The sequence below is a fragment of the Nicotiana tabacum genome, chromosome 11 (assembly GCF_000715075.1).
Source record: "Nicotiana tabacum cultivar K326 chromosome 11, ASM71507v2, whole genome shotgun sequence".
NCBI lineage: Eukaryota > Viridiplantae > Streptophyta > Magnoliopsida > Solanales > Solanaceae > Nicotiana > Nicotiana tabacum.
The window spans coordinates 162,433,651-162,453,917 of record NC_134090.1 but is presented as its reverse complement, the minus strand read 5'-3'; the positions used below and the strand labels follow the sequence as shown (position 1 = coordinate 162,453,917).

Below are 20,267 nucleotides of genomic sequence, written 5' to 3'. Positions count from 1 at the left end.
CTGCTTGAAAGGACATATTGCACCCTGACGTGGGTGGCACAAAAGTTGAAGCATTATCTTTCGTCCTACACTACTTACCTCATTTCTCGCATGGATCCTCTAAAGTATATCTTTCAGAAGCCTATACCTACGGAGACTTGCAAAGTGGCAAATTTTACTTACAGAGTTTGACATCATCTGTGTGACTCGGACCGCGATGAAAGCCCAAGCCTTGGCCGACCACTTGGCCGAGAATTTGGTGGATGATGAATGTGAGCCATTGAAGACTTATTTTCCTGATGAAGAGGTCATATGTGTTGACGAGGTTGACCACGATAAAAAGCCAGGTTGGAAATTCTTCTTCGATGGAGCTGCTAACATGAAAGGTGTCGGGATAGAGGCTTTACTTATCTCTGAAACAGGGCAACACTACCCTGTGACAGCCCAACTTTGATTTCATTGCACCAACAACATGGCCGAGTATGAAGCATGCATTCTGGGTTTGAGGTTAGCTGTAGACATGGGAGTCCACGAAATACTGGTTCTGGGAGATTCAGATTTGTTGGTTCACCAGATTCAAGGAGAATGTGAGACTCGAGATTTGAAGATCATACCGTACTGACAGTGCCTACATAATCTGTGTCAACGATTCAGGTCAGTTAAATTTAGACATATTCCCAGGATTCATAATGAGATTGATGATGCCTTGGCTACTCTGGCGTCAATGTTACATCATCCGGACAAGGCTTATATCGACCCCATGCATATCCAAGTTCATGATCAATATGCTTATTGTAATGTGGTGGAAGAGGAAATCGATGGCGAACTTGGTTCCATGATATCAAGGAATACATCAGGTCAGGGGTATATCCAATACATGCTACAGGTGGCCAAAAGAGAACCATTCGACATCTGGCTAGTGGATTTTTCTTGAGTGGAGGAATCTTGTACAAGAGGACTCCGAATTTAGGACTGCTAAGGTGTATAGATGCTAAAGAAGCTTCAACTATCATGGCCGAAGTGCATTGTGGAGTTGCGGGCCGCTTATGAACGGGTATGTCTTGGCAAAGAAGATACTTCGAGCAGGTTATTATTGGCTCACCATGGAACGAGATTGTATCAATTTTGTTCGTAAGTGTCATTAATTAAAGGTACACGGTGATTTGATTCATTCTTCCCCATCTGAGTTACACACAATGTCTGCACCTTGGCCCTTTGTTACTTAGGGCATGGACGTTATTGGACCAATTGAGCCGGCAGCGTCAAACGGGCATAGGTTTATCCTGATGGCCATTGATTACTTTACCAAGTAGGTCAAAGCTGTAACTTTGAAGTCCGTGACCAAGAAGGCAGTGGTGGATTTTGTGCATTCAAACATCATTTGTCGGTTCAGAATTCCCAAGGTGATCATCACAGACAATGCTGCTAGTCTCAACAGTCATTTGATGAAAGAGGTATGCCAACAATTTAAGATCATGCATCGGAACTCCACTCCGTATCGCCCTAAGGCAAATGGAGCTGTTGAGGCTGCTAACAAGAACATAAAGAAGATACTTTGTAAGATGGTGCAAGGTTCTAGGCAATGGCATGAAAAGTTGCCTTTTCCCTTACTGGGTTATCGCACTACTGTTCACACTTCAGTAGGTGCAACTCCTTATTCGCTAGTATATGGAACTGAGGTAGTTATACCTGCAGAAGTCGAGATTCCATCCCTTCGGATCGTTGCAGAAGCTGAAATTGATGATGATGAATGGGTCAAAACCCGGCTTGAGCAGTTGAGTTTGATTGATGAGAAAAGATTGGCTGCAGTATGTCATGGTAAATTGTATCAGAAGAGAATGGCAAGAGCATACAACAAAAAGATGCGTCCTCGGAAATTCGAAGTGGGCCAGATGGTATTGAAACGCATCCTTCCTCACTAGGTGAAAGCTAAAGGCAAGTTCGCCCCAAACTGGCAGGGGCCATTCGTTGTGACAAGAGTGTTGCCCAATGGTTCTTTGTATTTAACAGACGTAGAAGGCAAATGTGTAGATATGGCTATCAACTCTGATGCAGTTAAGAGGTAATATGTATGATTTCTTTGCTTACCTTCAGTTGTATTTTGTACTTGGCATGATTGAAATGACGAAGGCGTTTTGTTCCGCTACCCAAACACTTTCATCCTTTGCTACCCCTTTTGAGCTTTATTTATTTTCTTTCATACCCCTCTTTTGGAATCAGTAGCAGAAGTAGAGAGTGAAAAAATGATGATGATGAATGAGTGAAAATAAGAAAAATGGAAGAAAAAAAAAGAAGAAAAAAGAAAAGAAAAAGAAAAAAAAAAGAAAAAAAGAAAAAGAAGAAAAGAAAAGTAAAAGCAACAAAAACAAACAACTTTCTTTTGAACTATGTTCGACCTGATTCCTTTTTAAGGATACATAGGCAGCCTTACGGTTCGGTCCCATCAAAATAAAAATTAAATTTCCCTAGACCCAAAGAAACTAGGGTAGAAATTTTGGTTTTGAAAAGATCTGATTCCAAAAGTTGTAGTTTTGACCCCTTTTTCATCTTAAATTAGTTTGAGCCTTCATGCTACCCTTTCTTTCTAACCCTGTCCAAAAACCTACATTACGGTCCAAAGAAAGCCCTTCCGATCAATCTTTGAGGATTCCAAGTCAAGCGAGATATAGGTATGATTTACATCATGGGTAACACTTTGTTCATGGGCACAAGGAAAAAATGAATAAAATGAGAGAGTCTTATTGGTGAAAACCCTCATGGGCACTGTAAGGCGACAGTGAGCTGAGAGAAAATTTAAAATGAGAGAATCTTATTGGTGAAAACCCTTTAGGACACTACAAGTCGAATGAGGCTCATGACTTTACAGAGAAATTGGATTAGTGAAAGTCCGGGTTTTGAAGTATGAAGACATGACATGAACTGAAAATATGATTGGTTGGACAGGTTAGGCTGATCAGTCCGAAATGCGTGTCATGATCATTGGAGCTGGCTGCTTCCCTTAGATAAGTCTTCTTTTTCTCATTGTTCTTCATATAGCCATCTGTGTTCAAAATTTTCCTTTGTTCCTTTTGTCGAAAATCATTTCACTTTGCTCTTTGAGTCTATCCTTATGAGTCTCTTTCGAGTTAGCCCTTGTTGAACAAGTAGGAAAGGATTTCAAAGCCTATTACCAGCTTCTAAATTGCACAAAGCGGAGTGTGGCCAGGCACATCACAATTGACTTGATTTAGAATAAGCAGTATGGTGATAACTGAGGTTGAGGCAATCAAGCGAATCTTGAATTTTGAGAAAATACAAGGATTCAGCAACTTTCAAAATGAAAACATAATGCAACAAGTGAGCGTGAGAGATTCAGGTCATGCAGAGGTTTTGTGGTCCAGTTCCAATTAAAAGGTCAAACAACTCCTTGCTAGCCCGAAACAGCTAATCAGAATGAAGCATAGCAGTGGCGGAAGCAGACGCTCAGCAATGATACCACAAACTAACCTCCACGTTTCAAACTAACAAGATTTTATTTGTCTGAAATAGGGAATTTTTTTTTAATCCACAGGGACCTCCCATGGAAAAGCATGGTTCACAAAGCAAGAAATTCTGTTCAGAATCCTCCAACATGAGAGCATGACTCAGGTAAGTTCATTCTCAATCTCAGGACCCTCCTGGATCATGGGATTTAATTTTAAAAAGTTTTCAGGACCCTCATGGATAATGAGATTTAATTTTAAGTTTTCAGGACCCTCCTAGATAATGGGATTTAATTTAAAAAAGTTTTCAGGACCCTCCTGGATAATGCGATTTAATTTTAAAAGTTCTCAGGACCCTCCTGGATAATGAGATTTAAATTTAAAAATTTTCAGGACCCTCCTGGATAATGGGATTTAATTTTAAGTTTTCAGGACCCACCTGGATAATGAGATTTAATTTTAAAAGTTCTCAGGACCCTCCTGGATAATGAGATTTTAATTTAAAAGTTTTCAGGATCCTCCTGGATAATGAGATTTAATTTTAAGTTTTCAGGACTCTCCTGGATAATGTGATTTAATTTTCGAGTTTGCAGGACCCTCCTAGATAATGGAATTTAATTTTCAAGTTTGCAGGACCCTCCTGGATAAAGTAATTTAATTTTAAGTTTTCAGGACCTTCCTAGATAATGAGATTTAATTTTCAAGTTTGCAGGACCCTCCTGGATAATGAGATTTAATTTTAAAAGTTTTCAGGACCCTCCTGGATAATGGGATTTAATTTTAAAAGTTTTCAGGACCCTCCTAGATAATGGGATTTAATTTTAAGTTTTTAGGACCCTCCTTGATAATAGGATTTAATTTTAAAAGTTCTCAGGACCCTCCTGGATAATGAGATTTAAATTTAAAAGTTTTCAGGACCCTCCTGGATAATGGGATTTAATTTTTGAGTTTTCAGGACCCTCATGGATAATGGGATTTAATTTTCGAGTTTGCAGGACCCTCCTGGATAGTGGAAGTTAATTTTAAGTTTTCTGGACTCTCCTATATAATGAAATTTAATTTTCAAGTTTGCAGGACCCTCCTAGATAATGAGATTTAATTTTAAAAGTTCTCAGAACCTTCCTGGATAATGAGATTTAATTTAAAATTTTCAGGACCCCTCTGGATAATGGGATTTAATTTTTAAATTTTCAGGATCCTTCTAGATAATGGGATTTAATTTAAAGTTTTCTGGACCCTCCTTGATAATGGGATTTAGTTTTAATTTTAGCGTAAGTTCTCCCTTTAGAAAATATAATTTAGCTTTAAAGTTATCACTCTTAAGATGAGATTTAATTTGAAATTTTCAGGGCCCTCCTAGATAATGAGATTTAGCTTTTAAATTCTTAGAGCTCTGTAGGTAACATGATCCAATTAACACTCACAAATATGCCCAGATCCCAAACTGGGGCAGAAAAATTTCTTTTGTTTTGTCTGTTTTGTTGCAATATCAGGCACCCACTGGATAACGAGGGAATACAGATTCAAGTTTTGGTAATCAGGCGCCCACCTGGATAACGAGGGAATACGTTTCAAGTTTTAGCAATCAGGCGCCCACCTAGATAACGAGGGAATACAATTTTAAGTTTTAGCAATCAGACGCCCACCTGGATAACGAGGGAATACAATTTCAACTTTTAGCAATCAGGCGCCCACCTGGATAACGAGGGAATACAGTTTTAAGTTTTAGCAATGAGGTGCCCACCTGGATAACGAGGGAATACAATTCAAGTTTTTGGTAATAAGGCGCCCACCTGGATAACGAGGGAATACACTTCAAGTTTTGATAATCAGGCACCCACCTGGATAACGAGAGAATACAATTCAAGTTGTTGGTAATCAGGCACCCACCTGGATAACGAGGGAATACAATTCAAGTTGTTGGTAATCAGGCGCCCACCTGGATAATGAGGGAATACAATTCAAGTTGTTGGTAATCAGGAACCCACCTGGATAACGAGAGAATACAGTTCAAGTTGTTGGTAATCAGGCACCCACCTGGATAACGAGGGAATACAATTCAAGTTGTTGGTGATCAGGTGCCCACCTAGAGAACGAGAGAATCCATTTCAGAATTATTGTGATTTTCAAGTCACGAACATGCGCCCACCTGGAGAATGAGGGAAATCATCTCAAGTTTCAAGTTTTAATGGCAGCCGCCCACCTGGATAACGAGGGAATACAATTCAAGTTTTGGTAATCAGGCACCCACCTGGATAATGAGGGAGTACAGTTCAAGTTGTTGGTAATCAGGCACCCACCTGGATAACGAGGGAATACAATTCAAGTTGTTGGTAATCAGGCGCCCACCTGGAGAACGGGGGAATCCATTTTCATAGTTACTTCAATTCGCAAATTTAATAAGCATCAGGAGCCCGCCTGAAGAACAGGGTCCATTTTTCAGTTTCATATTGAAGATCAAGTAGAGATTCACGGAAGATTCGAGACAAGAAGTAGATAGGATCTTGTATTTTTCTTTTACTTTTGCTGTAATTTTTCCCTTTTATTTTTGATGTAATGGCAGGAACCACGACGACACTTCACTCGGCTCTCCACCTCGGTATATTCCATCGCTCTTCTCATTTCGAACTACACGTGGCCTGATTCCTTTATAGCTAAGGATATGTAGGCAGCTTAGATACCAGGGCTCGGTCACATTCTCTTTTCTTTAGTTTTGTCTCTCTAAATAAGGATCGAGTCAAAAAACATGTCTTGTTGTTCTTTGTCCGAAAACACTTTGTGTTTCCCGTCAAAAGGGGGCAGCTGTAGACATGTAATTTTTGACCCGCACAGTTTTAAAGTTAGTTTTAGTATTTTTTATGTTTTAAAATATCTACTTGAGTTATTATGTAATTTTAGCCTATTTTATTTTTAATTTCAAATCAAATTTAAAAAAAGAAAAAAAAGAAAAAAAGGAAAGTTTCAATTTATCTTATTAGATATGTTTGTTTTTATTTTTATTTATTTAAGTTCATTAGTATTTTTATAGTAGTATTATGCTAAGTTTGCCATGGTTTTTATATTTTTTATTTTAGTATAATCCTTGAAAAATACAAAAAAAAATTAAATTAATAAATATTTATATATAGTTTCATGTTTACCTTATTTCTATGTAGTTTAGGTTATTAAGATTTTTATAGCCATATATTTTGTTTTTACTATGATTTTCACTTTTACTTTTAATTTATATAAAATATGATATATTAAAAAATATATATAGTTTCATATTATCACATAGTTTATTTAATTGAAATTAGTTTAGTTTTAATTTAAGAAATTGAGTTTGTCCTTTAATGGACCTTTTAAAAATTGAAGGAATCCAAATTTAGAGGCCCAATTTGGACAAGTAGAAGCCCAAAATCGGGCAGTCCATTCCCTTCCTTAACCCAACCCTTTGACCCGCCGGATCGACCCAGAACCCACCCCGTTTTAATTTTTAATCTCAGCCATTCATCCCTTTTAATCCTATGGACGAGATTAATCCCCACCCCTATGTAAAACCTAACATTTTACAAACCCTAAATCTAAGATACCCACCGACCCACCCTACTCCTCCATGAAGCTGTCGCCGCACAACCATATCCAACTCGCCCGAATCACACCCAAAAATCGGGAGAATCGACTCGCTGAGTTTGCTGGTCCCCCCAACCTCTCTCTCTCTTCTCCACTTCATCCAAACCACGTGAAGAATATTCTCAAACTAATTTCTTTCTTCTCACTCGTTTTTTGCACGCGCGACTGAGAATCTCTTTGAGTATGTGACGGGACGAATGGGAAGCGTGGGATTGATCTAAATCGATCCTAGCCTTCCATTCAACCACGCGCTTACTTGGTTGAGAGATTTTTCGGTTCCTTGGAGAGAAAGGCTGGAGGTTTCTGGGTTCGATATATAAGGGGTTCGTTTTCAGATTTGGGAGGGGGGATTTCTTGAGAGAAAAGATAGGGTTTTGGGGTTTTGATTTTGAGTCCTCCTCTTCATCTAATTTTCAGTTTGTTCATAGATAAAAAAAGGGTTCTGTTTCGTGTTGATAATCAGAAAATATTTTCAAAAAAAAAAGTTAGCTCTTTCTGGTTCTTGTTCATATTTTTACAAGTCAGAAAAATCAAAAAAAAGAACAACACAAAAAAAAATATAGTCCATTTTTTCTCTTGAATGCCAGTTTCTGATTTAAGCATGGAGTTTGATTGAACTCTGGTGGTGTTCGAATTTTTGGAGTCGCCGCTATGTTTTGGGTTGTGGCTCGTGGTTTCTGTTCGAAGATTCTGCTGAGTTTCTCTGTTCCGGATTCGCTCGATCCAAGGTTGTAACTGCAAAATTTTTGTTAATTGGAGCTGCATTTTCAGGTTCATTTTAAACTTTTCTCTTCTCTACTTGAATATATGTGGAACAAAATAATTGTTGCTTGGCTTAAGCTATTAGTAATTTCTGAAACCTTGTTTAATTTCTCTTTGATTTAGTTTGCGTTGTGTTGAGTGTGTGTTTGAGTCTTATCTTCCGGCGACACTTTCGTTCAGATGTGTTTAAGGTGCTTGCATCTTTGACTTTGTGATTGTTCACGTACTTTTCCTTTAGCAATATTGTTGAAATTCTATACGAAGCTTAGTAGTATGCCTGCTCTTATGCTATTGAATGACTCAAAAAATGGAAATATAAAGTTTGTACAGTGGGTCTGATTTTACATAAATCGACACTTGTTTTTGTAGTTTTTCTTTTTAAAAGGGTTTATCTACATAGTGTCTAGATAATATATCTTTAGATCTTTTAGATTCTCCACTGGTTCCATATTACATTTGTTAAAAGAAATTTGGCAATCTACTTAAAGTTTTGTTCGGACTTGGTGTCGTGTTAGTTGGCTTTGTTTGAGTTTAGTAAACATTTAGAAGTTTTGTTCATTCTCTGCTGAATATCACAAGTTTAGCGCATAGGAGAGTGAAATGGAATGGTGTTAGTTTGAGAATAGAGATGGTAAGGATATGGAAATTTTGAGAATTATGTCGTTAATTTCCCCCCTTTTGCGCCTTTCTTTCTTAATTAGTTTTCTAAATTAGTTTCTTTAGGTCAATTCCCTCTCTTTAGCTATATTACCACTTTAAGGATCAAGTTTGTAGTATTTCATAGGTTGACATCATTTGACTGCTTTAGATATGATATTATTATCAGTGGTGTGTTTAGTGTGCCTTCCAAGACTCACGACTCTAACCCATTGTTCTTCGCCTATTTGTCGTTACTCTTTTAGTTTTTCATTAGTTTCTATCTTCCTTAAATATTTGTCTGTCATGCCCGTGGAATGCGAAATTGAACATGGGGGAGGAATTGGACCTTAAATATCTTATTACTCTTGTTTATTGCTTTATCACTCGCTAGGAGCATGCTTAGGCCGACAACATTCGAGTAGGCAATATTTGGATTTTTCTATTTATTTGCTTTTAATTTCGAGGCAAGAGGTTGTTCCCCTAGTTGAATTTATCCGGGGAATGCCCCGAGGGGTTTGTATATATTATTATCCGGGGTATGCCCCGAAGAACTATGTAAATATTCTGGAGGCCTTGACGAGCATGGTGGAGAAGTCGTAATATAGGTTAGCCTAGAATTTTTCTTTTCCTTTCCTTTTTATTTTCTTTTATTAGGCGGGGACGACCTCAAACCTTGTGTATGTTTATTCTGCTTTTCTGTGATTTTACCTTAACTAGAATATTCTAAAAGCCAACTATATTGGATACGCAACCGTACTAGTTACGGGACTTGGGGAGTGCCTAACACCTTCTCCCCGAGTCAAATGAACCCCCTTACCCAAACCTCTGGTGCAGACTTAGCTTTGAGTCCAAGTGTTTTCAAGGAAAAATATTTTCTAAAAAATTGGTGGCCTGACACACTGAAATCAAATGGCAGGTGGCGACTCTGAGTTTTTCTTTTGAATACAATCTTTGTCACTTTCAAAAATTGAAAATCCTTTTCAGCTTTACTACAATCTTTTTATTTATTTAAGGGAGTTTTAGTAAGGTTTGGAATGAAAAAAAGGGTGGGTAAATTTTTACCAGTACTAGTGTTACCACCATTGTTATTCCCTCTACTACTTAACAGAGCAGTAGCATCATTGCCATCAATGCCAATATTAGTGTTGATCCCACAATTGTCATTATTCCTTTGACTCTCTATATTCACTATTATAGCATAGTCCTAATTTATATTTGGTAATGGTCGTGTCATAAGAATTTGATCTTTTACATTTTCATAGGACTCATTAAGACCAGTTAAAAACTTATATAACTTTTATAACTGATAGTGGTTAGTATGTTCTACTCTGGGAATCCACATGAAGGGGGGGGGGGGGTAAGTGTCTCATGCTCATCCCATAGTTCCCTAAGTTTTAAAAATACACAGACACATATGATATAACTTGAGTAAGGGCAGCAATTTCCTTGTGCAAGTAGCAAGCTCTGGAGGCATTTACTTTATCAAACTTCTCTTTGAGGTCTTCCTAGACCTTATGTGCATCAGAATCATAAATTGCAGTGCTAAAAAAGACATTGTGACACAGTGTTCTTTATCCAAGCTAAGACAATAGTATTGCATTTGTCCTAGAGTTCATGTAAACTAGGATCATACATTTCTTTTCTATAAGTTCCTAGAACAAAGCCTAGTTCATTTTCACCATGCAAATCAATCTTCATCGACCGAGTCCAAATCGAGTAATTTTCAGAACCTTGAAGTTGAATTGAAATGAGAACAAAACCTTATGTATCTGAGGGATGAATATACAAAGGATGATTGTGATGCACCAAATTTGGATGTTGAGTGTTCAACATCTGAGTTGCAGTCGGAATTTGAGGAGCTGAGGAAGTAGAAATTTATTCATCATTCGCCATTGCATTTGATTGATTCACACGACAAGAATTGAGTAGATTAGAGGTAAAACACACACACATCTTCTGAATTTTTGGATGAATTGCATTGGAAATTGACGCAGATGAAAGCAAGCCCTAATTGTAGGAATTTTGCCAAAACTGACTTAAATAGCTGGGAAAGGATCAACGAGCGAGTTGCAGTTAGTGAAATTTCCCTTCCGATGTTGCTGAGCTAATCGATCTCGCCTGGGAGCTCTGATACCATGTTGAAGAGCTCAATCATTGCAAAAGAGAGAGAAAAGTCGGTGGAGAAGAAGTTCCATTTTTATGTATTGAAAATGCCAACTGTATATTGAAAGAGTATTGTACACGTCTAACTACTTTCACTATTTATGACAATCAATCAACTAACTAACTAATAACTGAATTAACAATATTAATTACAATGTATCAACTTAACTACTGGACCCTACATCTATTCTTTCTACAGCCTTTTCGAAAAATCGTGCGGGCTTGGCCCAAAGTGAATAATATTGCACCATGTTAACGATGTCATTGGGATGTTTTATCCCAACAATTGGTATCAGAGGCCAGGTTTAGTGGAACGAGTATGAAGATGGCAAAAGTAATGGTGCGGGTCAGCGTGCACACTAGAAGAAGCTAGTTGCGGGGAGATTTTTGCTTGTGCGCATAAAGTCCCACATTGGTAGCTGAAAAAAGATTGTGAGCCTACATATAAAGTGTAAGGATCTCTTAATGGTGTGAGGTCTTTTAAAAAAACGTGCGATCTGACCTAAAGCGGACAATATCACGCCATGTTAAGACGTTCTAACCTAACAATACATGGGAGGAGGGAGGGTAGGGTGGTTTATTATGTTATGGAGTTTAGGTATTATAAGGTACGTAATTATAGATATGCGATTAATTTGTTTATAAGGTAATTTATCTATATTATATTAAAAATCACGAAGGCCCTTAGTGAAATATTGTTCACCTTTTTTACCCTCTAAAAAAAGATTTCACATTGAACATAATTGTAATTTAAATTACTTTCCTAATATTAAGGACTTTAAAATCAATTAAAACTTTGATATCTTTTCTTCGTTGAAATATTTATGGAGTCCTAATATTTAGGACTTTAAAATCACTTAAGATTTACATTACATAAATTCATTTCCTAATCGAAGTATATAACATAAGTATGTATAATTAGTCGTAGTAAAAATGAATTTTTTTTAAGGCAAAACGTTACTTGTCAAGAAGACAAGTAAAAAAGAGTAGGCATAAAATTTTTATCGCAAAATATATAATTTGTTTATGATGTTTTATCTAAGATTTAATATACATATTCAATTTTAGACGAAACTTTATTCCAAACGAAATGCCAGTATTCTTTTTTCAGTTATTGATCAAACGAATGATAAATTCATTTATCATTTATATGTTTAATTATTTATTGAGATCTACAAAGAATTTTCATTCTTTTTGGAACATGTAATGCATGGATAATTTTTTACCTAATTGATTTTTACTATTTGAAAAAGGATTCGTATTGAATAAAAATATAATCAACTATACACAATCAATATTCATCATTTTCAGGAATTTTTATTTTTAATTTATAACTCAAAGAAAAATTTAAATAAATATTTTTTAGTGAGATAGGGTACACGCGCAAAGCGCGTACACTAAGACTAGTTATAGATAAATCTTTATAATAATTATTAATAGGTTATCCAGTAAAACCGGTAATAAATTTGCTACAACAAATTAAACTATACGATACTGCAAGAATTCTTACTGTCAATATATATATTTCATTATACGAACGGAAAAGGGCTAAATATACCCATCTACTTTCAAATATTGTTTACCTGTACCCTTCGTTATACTATTGAGATATCCATACCCCTACCGTCATACTTTGGAACAAAAATACCCCTATTGTCATACTTTGAAACAAAAATACCCCTATTTTGGATGGAGTGCCACGTGAAAACACCAGATTAAAATGACCCATTTTTTTTTTTTTACCCGATCCGTTTTTAAAAAGAAACCCACAACCCGACCCCTATTTTCATTTTTTTCCAGTTTTTTTTTTTTTTTTAATTTCAGTTTTTAAAAAACGAAAATATTTTGTTAAAAAACAAAAAAAATTCTGTTTTTACAAATTTGTTTTTCCAGGTTTTACAAAACAAAATTCTTTTTAAAAACTGAAAAATGAAAAAAAAACTATTTTTCAAAAACAAAAATATTTTGTTGAAAATAATGTTTTCAGTTTTTAAAAAATGAAAATATTTTTTTCTGTTTTATCTCTTTTTATCCCCATATTTATACACATTAATTCTGTTATATTACCCAAAATTACCCCCCCCCCCACCCCCCACACACATACACCCCCAGCACTCTCTTCCTTCTTTTTCGTTTCATATGTTAAATAAAATTTCATATACCTTATAAAAAAATCCTTTATTTATAGAACCCAAAGAAGCTAAAACCCTTTACAAAAAAAAATTCAGTTTATAACAAAATATTTTCGTTTTTTTTTAAAACTGAAAACATTATTTTCAACAAAATATTTTCGTTTTTGAAAAATATTTTTTTTCATTTTTTTAGTTTTTTAAAAAAATTTTGTTTTGTAAAAACTAGAAAAACAAATTTGTAAAAATAGATTTTTTTTTTGTTTTGTTTTTTTAACGAAATATTTTCGTTTTTTAAAAACTGAAATTTTAAAAAAAAATGGAAAAAATGAAAATAGGGGTCGGGTTGTGGGTTTTTTTAAAAACGGATCGGATAAAAAAGAAATGGGTCGTTTTAATCTGGTGTTGCCACGTGGCACTCCATCCAAAATAGGGGTATTTTTGTTTTAAAGTATGACAATAGGGGTATTTTCGTTCCAAAGTATGACGGTAGAAGTATAGATAGAACAATAGTATAACGAAGAGTACATGTAAACAATATTTGAAAGTATATTTAGTCCTTTGCCGTTATACGAAATGCGACACATATCAAAGATATTCCTCCAAGCAAAAAAGGGATTAAAAGCAAGGATAGAAAGAAAGAGCGGATGTCACCAGAAAGAAATGACTCAATGCGAGCAACACTCCTCTTTTTCTTTTTCCTTTTTCACTTTATAGAAAAGTTACTAGTAGTTATTTTTTTCAGTACAAGTTTTGCTTTTTACGAGCACAACTATATTTATTTTCTTGTTTCTTTGATCTCACTTACCTTAATGAAAATGAAAACATTAGCTAGACACTGATAACATAACATGTTGCAAATAAAAGGATCCAATTAATTGATTTACAAGTAAAGTAAAAAATAATTATTTTTATTTATATGTAAATTGTTGAATTCCTTGAGATAAGGGAATATTTTAATATAGTGTCAAAAGGGCCCAAGAGTTAATTAGGTCACAAATTCAAATCCAATGTGAAATTCTAGCATTTTTTAAATTTTCTTGTTCATACTTTTTGGCTTCGCCACAGATTTCTAAGACTTTATTTGGCTCAAAATAACGCATCCGTTGCGTTGTTTTCAAAGGGTACTATATTTACATTTATTTTAAAATATATATTATTTATGCATATTAAGTAGTGAATTTCTTAGGGAAGCCAGAGGAATTTTGGAACAACAATAAAGTTATCTTTATGTGATCTATAAGTCACGGGCTCAAGCCATACCAATATTTAGTAAAAATAGTACGGGCTAGCCAGTTTTCGGACTGGTCATTCAAAAATAGTCAGCGTTTGCAAAGTCATTGAAACATAACCACTATTTTGCTGCAACACGGTAAGTTCCAGCATAATATACTGGAGATCAGTGCACCTATGTATGAACTTCCAGCAAATTATGCTAGAACTCCAACACGCGGATAGTTCCAACATAATATACCGATGCTCCAATCTCCCGTATATTATGCTGGACCGGTATATTATACTGGAGTTTCAGTATAATATACTAGGGTTCCAGTATATTTATGCTGGAGTTTCAGTATATTATACTGGAGTATTTTTCCGGATTTTGAACAGTGTTTTCATTCAGATTTATCTTTACATGAAAGTGGCTAAATTTCGATTACTTTTAAAGCTGTGACTATTTTAAATGACCACTTATAAATCTGGTTATTTTTAAATTTCTCCCGAATATTATGAACGTGGGATGGTACACTGAGCGGCCTTGGAATTGGATAACGCTTCTTTGTATAGGAACGTAGGGTGGTTTAGGTTTCATTGTGGAACAAAGAACAAGAGACAGGTGGGGACAAAACATAAAGCTAAAAATAAACAGGACTAGATTGAGGGAAACAGCTGCTAAGACCGTAAATGTTGGGATGTCCTACTGAAATTTGTTTTTGGTGCGAAAACAAAATAAATAGAAAAGAATAAGAAGCACTAGAAAAAAAAGAGAGTCTAACAGATGGGCCAGAATCATCGGAGAATTTCAATCTCCAATATATTCTCACTTTGTTATAATCTACACTTATAGTATATTTTGGGTAGAGAGCGCTTCCCCGAACCAGACCCTACGCAATGCGAATTCGGATATAATCGGGGTCCAATACGAATATCGGATATGGATTGAGAAATCAAAAAATAAAGTATATCTTTGTGGGAGTAGGAACATAAGCGGAGCCAAAGCCGGACCTACATATAAATGAGAGAGGTCACCGGAACCCGCTAGCCTCAGCAAAAATAATGTGATGGCGCCTATCGTATTACAAGGCAAGCCTATTTCCCAAAATATTACTAAATCGATTATAAGAATTTAATAAAATATTTTTTAACATTTAAATTTCTCACACTAAATCAACTCTGAATATAATCAATATAAAATACGGAAATGAGCCCCAAACATCGGGGTGTCACGAAGTCATGAGCGTCTAAAACTATGAACTAAGATATATAACTGTCTAAAAGAAGAAACGACAAAAGGAGTAACAAGGTCCTGCGGATGCTAGCAGCCACGTTGCAGTCTCCAAAGATAGCTGGCCTAAACTTAACGATCATCGCGCTCTAACTCACCTGGATCTGCACATAAAGTGCAGAGTGTACTATGAGTACAACCCACTCAGTAGTAACAGAAATAACTAAGGAACTGAGTAGTAGTGATGAGCTAAGTAAAACAGTCCCATTATTTATATTCACAATTTAAAAATAAATAGAAATAAACAGGTAAATTCCATAACTCAGTAAATGCCAACAAGAAATTTAACAGATAAATGCAGCAAGAGCAAAAGTAAATGCAACCTCACAGCAATGTCACTTAATCACTCATCACTCGCACTCAGCGCTCAATACACTCAACACTCTGCGCTCACTAGGGGTGTGTACAGACTCCGGAGGGGCTCCCAAAGCCCAAGCGCTAAGCACGGATAGCTCACGTGCTATAATATCAATACTCGGATCACACGGTCAGCTCACGTGCTAAGCATGAACAACTCACGTGCCATCATATCAATACCTGGATCTGCACGGTCAACTCACGTGCTACGCGGACAACTCACGCGCTATGGTATTAATATCCTCACAACCAGGCCCTTGGCCTCACTCAATCATGTACCTCACTAGCCTCACCATCATCAACAAATAAGAGAACACATCCCACATCAAGTATCACAACATATTAGGAAATAATAGCGATTGAGGTAAATATGTACAATAATTTCTATGACTGAGTACAAATAATGTGAGCATGAATGAAGCCTAAACATGATCTCTAATGTGAAGGCAGACAAGTTCACCAACAAGTAAATGCATAAGCACAGATAATGATTATTAGGCCTCACAACCTCATGGGACGGACCAAGTGTCAATCCCCCGATATATACACCCACACACCCGCCACCTAGCGTGGGTATCACCTCCGAATAGTCACAAGACATCAAATTCTCTAGTTTATACCCTCAAATGGGATTGTTTTACTTAGCTCGTCACTACTACTCAGTTCCTTAGTTATTTCTGTTATTACTGAGTCGGTTGTACTCATACTACACCCTGCACTTTATGTGCAGATCCAGGTGAGTTAGAGCGCGATGATCGTTGAGTTCAGGCCGACTACCTTTAGAGATTGCAAGGTAGTTGCTAGCATCCGTAGGACCTTGTTACTCTTTTTGTCGTTTCTTCTTTTAGACAGTTATATATCTTAGTTCATAGTTTTAGACGCTCATGACTTAGTAACACAACGATGTTTGGGGCTCGTTTTCGCATTTTATATTGATTATATTAAGAGTTTATTTAGTGTGAGAAATTTAAATGTTGAAAAATATTTTATTAAATTCTTATAATCGATTTAGTAGTAATATTTTGGGAAATAGGCTTGCCTTGTAACACGATAGGTGCCATCATGACCTGGGTTGAATTTTGGGTCATGACAAGTTGGTATCAGAGCCTAGGTTACATAGGTTTCACGAGTCATGAGTGGGTTTAGTAGAGTCTTGAGGATCGATACGGAGATGTCTGTACTTATCTTCGAGAGGCTGCAAAGCCTTTAGGAAAACTTCACCTTCTTGAATTCTTATCGTGCGGTATTAATTCAGCTTGAAGTGTAACTCTTTGAATTCCTTCCACGCATTCGTATGCGCACATGAGCGCTCGGTATCAATTGTGCATCGACGGATTGTGATTCCATGGATGAGGTGTGAGATATGATTTTTGTATGTTGATGTTGGGCCAGTTTGGAGGACTTGAGGCTGATTTTGACTGTAGATTGAGCACTGAGGTGTTGATTGTGTGAGCGCGTACTTGTGGACCTATATGTCCGGTAGTATCCCTATTAGTGGAAATGATGGCTGGATAGATACGTGATGAGTATGATGTGACCGCGAGATGAGTTCATATGATTTGAATGTGATGAGAAGGTATTGCTGAAATTTTCACCTATTTAAGAGGGGGAGGATGTAACCACCCGGTCGTTTGTTCTAAGAGTTATAGCCTTATTTTCCCCATATATGCTTATTTATATGTTGTTCAGCTGTGTTGAGTTGTATCGAGTTAGTTGGTTTGGTTCAGAGTAGTTTTGGAGTGAACTGAACACTTAGTCTCTTAGTTAGAAAGCTAAGTTAGAAAAGTCAACCGGAAGTTGACTTATGAGTAAACAAATTCGGATTTGGATTTTTATGATTCGATTAGCTTCGTTGGGTGATTTTAGACTTAGGAGTGTGTTCGGAATATAATTCGGAAGTCCGTGGTAGAATTAGGCTTGAATTGGCGAAAGTTGGAAGTTTAGAAGTTCTTAGGCTTGAATTTGAGGTTGACTTGGTGTTTTGGTATTGTTTTGGGTGTTCCGGAGGTTCAACTAAGTTCGGGTAGTGATATATGGCTTGTTGGAATTACTGGTTAATGTCCCGAGGGCCTCGGGTGAGTTTCGGATAGGTTTGGATTGTGTTGCCTTCGTTTTTCTTATGTTTCGATGTCGTTTCTTCAAGCATAAATGATATCATATTAAACATATGAGCTCCGATTTCTTTTTTAATTTAAGAATTAGAACCGTATCGTAATTACGGACCCGTAGTAAAAAAGAATCATCGAATTTAGACATCGTATGAGGATTTTATGGTCATTTTACTAAGAATTAGGTTGCCAGATTTTTCAGATTAATTACGAAATTGCCACTGACTGCATATTTAAAAATCTGCACTATTTGCAAATATTGAAACCAACATATCTCATTCATTATAAGGTCAAATGGAGTGATTCAAAAGCCTAACTTGACTAGAATTTCACAAGGAATCCATTGAAGGCATAAAAAGCCAGTTTCGGGATCATTTGGTATGAGAAACGAGGCAGAAAATCTGGCAGAAAAATATATAAAATAAGGGTTTGTTCATTCGGTCATATTTTGAGTTGAGGAGCTCGGATTTAGGTGGTTTTGGAGGCGATTTTCACCATAGGGATTGTGGTAAGTGTTCTCTACTCGGATTTGGGATTTGATTGATGATTTCAAAGTGAAATTGAGGGAGTTAGGACTTGAGTTTTGGAGAGTTTTAAGTGAGGATTTGAGGGACCAAACGGAGTCCGATTTTGAAAAATTTTATACGGTTTGACTCGGGAGAGGACGAGGATTATTATTATGCTATTTTTGTCTTCGGGGCCGAATTTTGGCTGGTTTTGGATTTTTGGCCTATTTATATAGTTTTTATTGTGGAATTCGATTCTTTAACCTATATTAATAATATTATTCTGATTATGGATAGATTTGGAGCTCTTGGAGATCGAGTCGAGGGTCGAGGGCATCCCACAGTGGGATTTCACGCTGTTAAGGTAAGTAACAGTTTTAACTCTGGCTTTGAGGGTATAAACCTGGAGAATTTGATGTCACGTGACTGTTCGGAGGTGATACCCATGCTAGGTGACGGGCGTATGGGTGTATACCTCGAGGGATTGAGACTTGGTTCGTCCCGTGAGGTTGTGAGGCCTAATAACCATTATCCGTGTTTATGAATTTACTTATTGGTGAACTTGTCTGCCTTCACGTTAGAGATCATGTTAGGCTTCATTCATGCTCACGTTATTTGTACTCAGTCATAGAAATTATTTTACATGTTTACCTCAGTCTCTATTATTTGCTAATATGCTATGATACTTGATATGGGTTGTGTTTTCTTATTTGTTGATGATGGTGAGGCTAGTGAGGTACATGATTGAGTGAGGCCGAGGACATGGTTGTGAGGATGTTAATACCATAGCGCATGAGCTGTTCGCGTAGCACGTGAGTTGACCGTGCGGGTTCAGGTACATTTTCATTTACACTAAGGAATCTTATTGGGACAGCTGTCTAATCGCCTAGAACGGATTCGTACTAGGTTGTACGAATAAATTCCAAACTTTACGCCACGATCTTGGGGATATGGCGAGAATCTTGTCCTTATATAACAAACTCATAATGGCATTATCTCGAGGCCGGTCACATTCGGCCTCGATGCTCATCAGACACTTTGATCTTTGAAGCCTCCCATCGGGCTCGCTCCTGGTCTATTTTAATCTCGCTCTTGAAGTGACCCTCGAGCCCACAAAATCGAGTAGCCCCAATTTCTACCATATACACATAGTCCTCGCGTTTCTTAGAGTATAACGACAAGAAACAAATTGAGTCCTTGATCTTTACCCCGATTTGCCACGACATCGTCATCGTGACGTAAGCGACTGAGTAAACGAAAGCTTGGAAGTTGGCCTTTCCCGAAGAAAACTTCGAGAACTTTTAGCGAGTCCGGCGGTGGGGAAGGTTCTGAGGGCGAAGACACTTCTGCCGATAAGGACCATGCTGCTTAGGTTTCGTGCTCTTAGTAATTTTTTGCTTTTGAGGCTGATCGGCCCTTGCGAGGAACTCTTGATCGTGACCTATAGCTCTTGTAAAAAGGTTTATACCAACCTTTTTTCCTACCATGGCTTCTGAATCTGTTACCCTTTTGTGCGGGTCAAAGTGCCTCATCATAAATTCCTTTTGAATGTCCAAAGTTTGAGATGGTAATGACCGATAATAAGTCCTGCCCTCGAACGTTTCTGATCAATGGCCCCCGATTGACCATCCGAACTTGAGTTTAAGTAGCTCTTAGGCTCAATAGTTGATGAGGTAAGGTAGACCTTAGGCTTGGTAGTTGAGTGAGTGCATGCTCGAACTTGAAATGAAAATAGCCCTTAGGCTTTATAGCCGAGTGAGGATTTGCTCGAACTCAAAGTAAAGTTAGCCCATAGGCTTTATAGATAATTCCCGAGTGAGGGCTTGCTCGAACTCGGGTTAAGATAGCCTTTGGGATTTTATGATCGAGTGAGAACTTGCTCGAACTCGAAATAGAGTTAGCCCTTAGGCTTCATAGATAGTCCCCGAGTGAGAATTTTCTCGAACTCGGGTAGCCCTTGGGCTTAATAGTCGAGTGAGTACCTGCTCGAACTCCAAATGAAATACCCCTTAGGCTTTTTTATATTGTCCCTTAGTCTCTTTTAG

General features: G+C 37.0%; 1 long non-coding RNA gene across 1 annotated transcript; it reads left to right on the top strand.

Annotated features, from left to right (window-relative positions):
• Positions 1–6,726: 6,726 nt before the first annotated feature.
• Positions 6,727–10,797, top strand: LOC142166419 (uncharacterized). The gene is made up of 2 exons (XR_012696850.1): positions 6,727–7,823; positions 10,448–10,797. It is a non-coding gene; the product is annotated as an uncharacterized LOC142166419 (long non-coding RNA).
• The last annotated feature ends 9,470 nt before the right edge of the window (positions 10,798–20,267 follow it).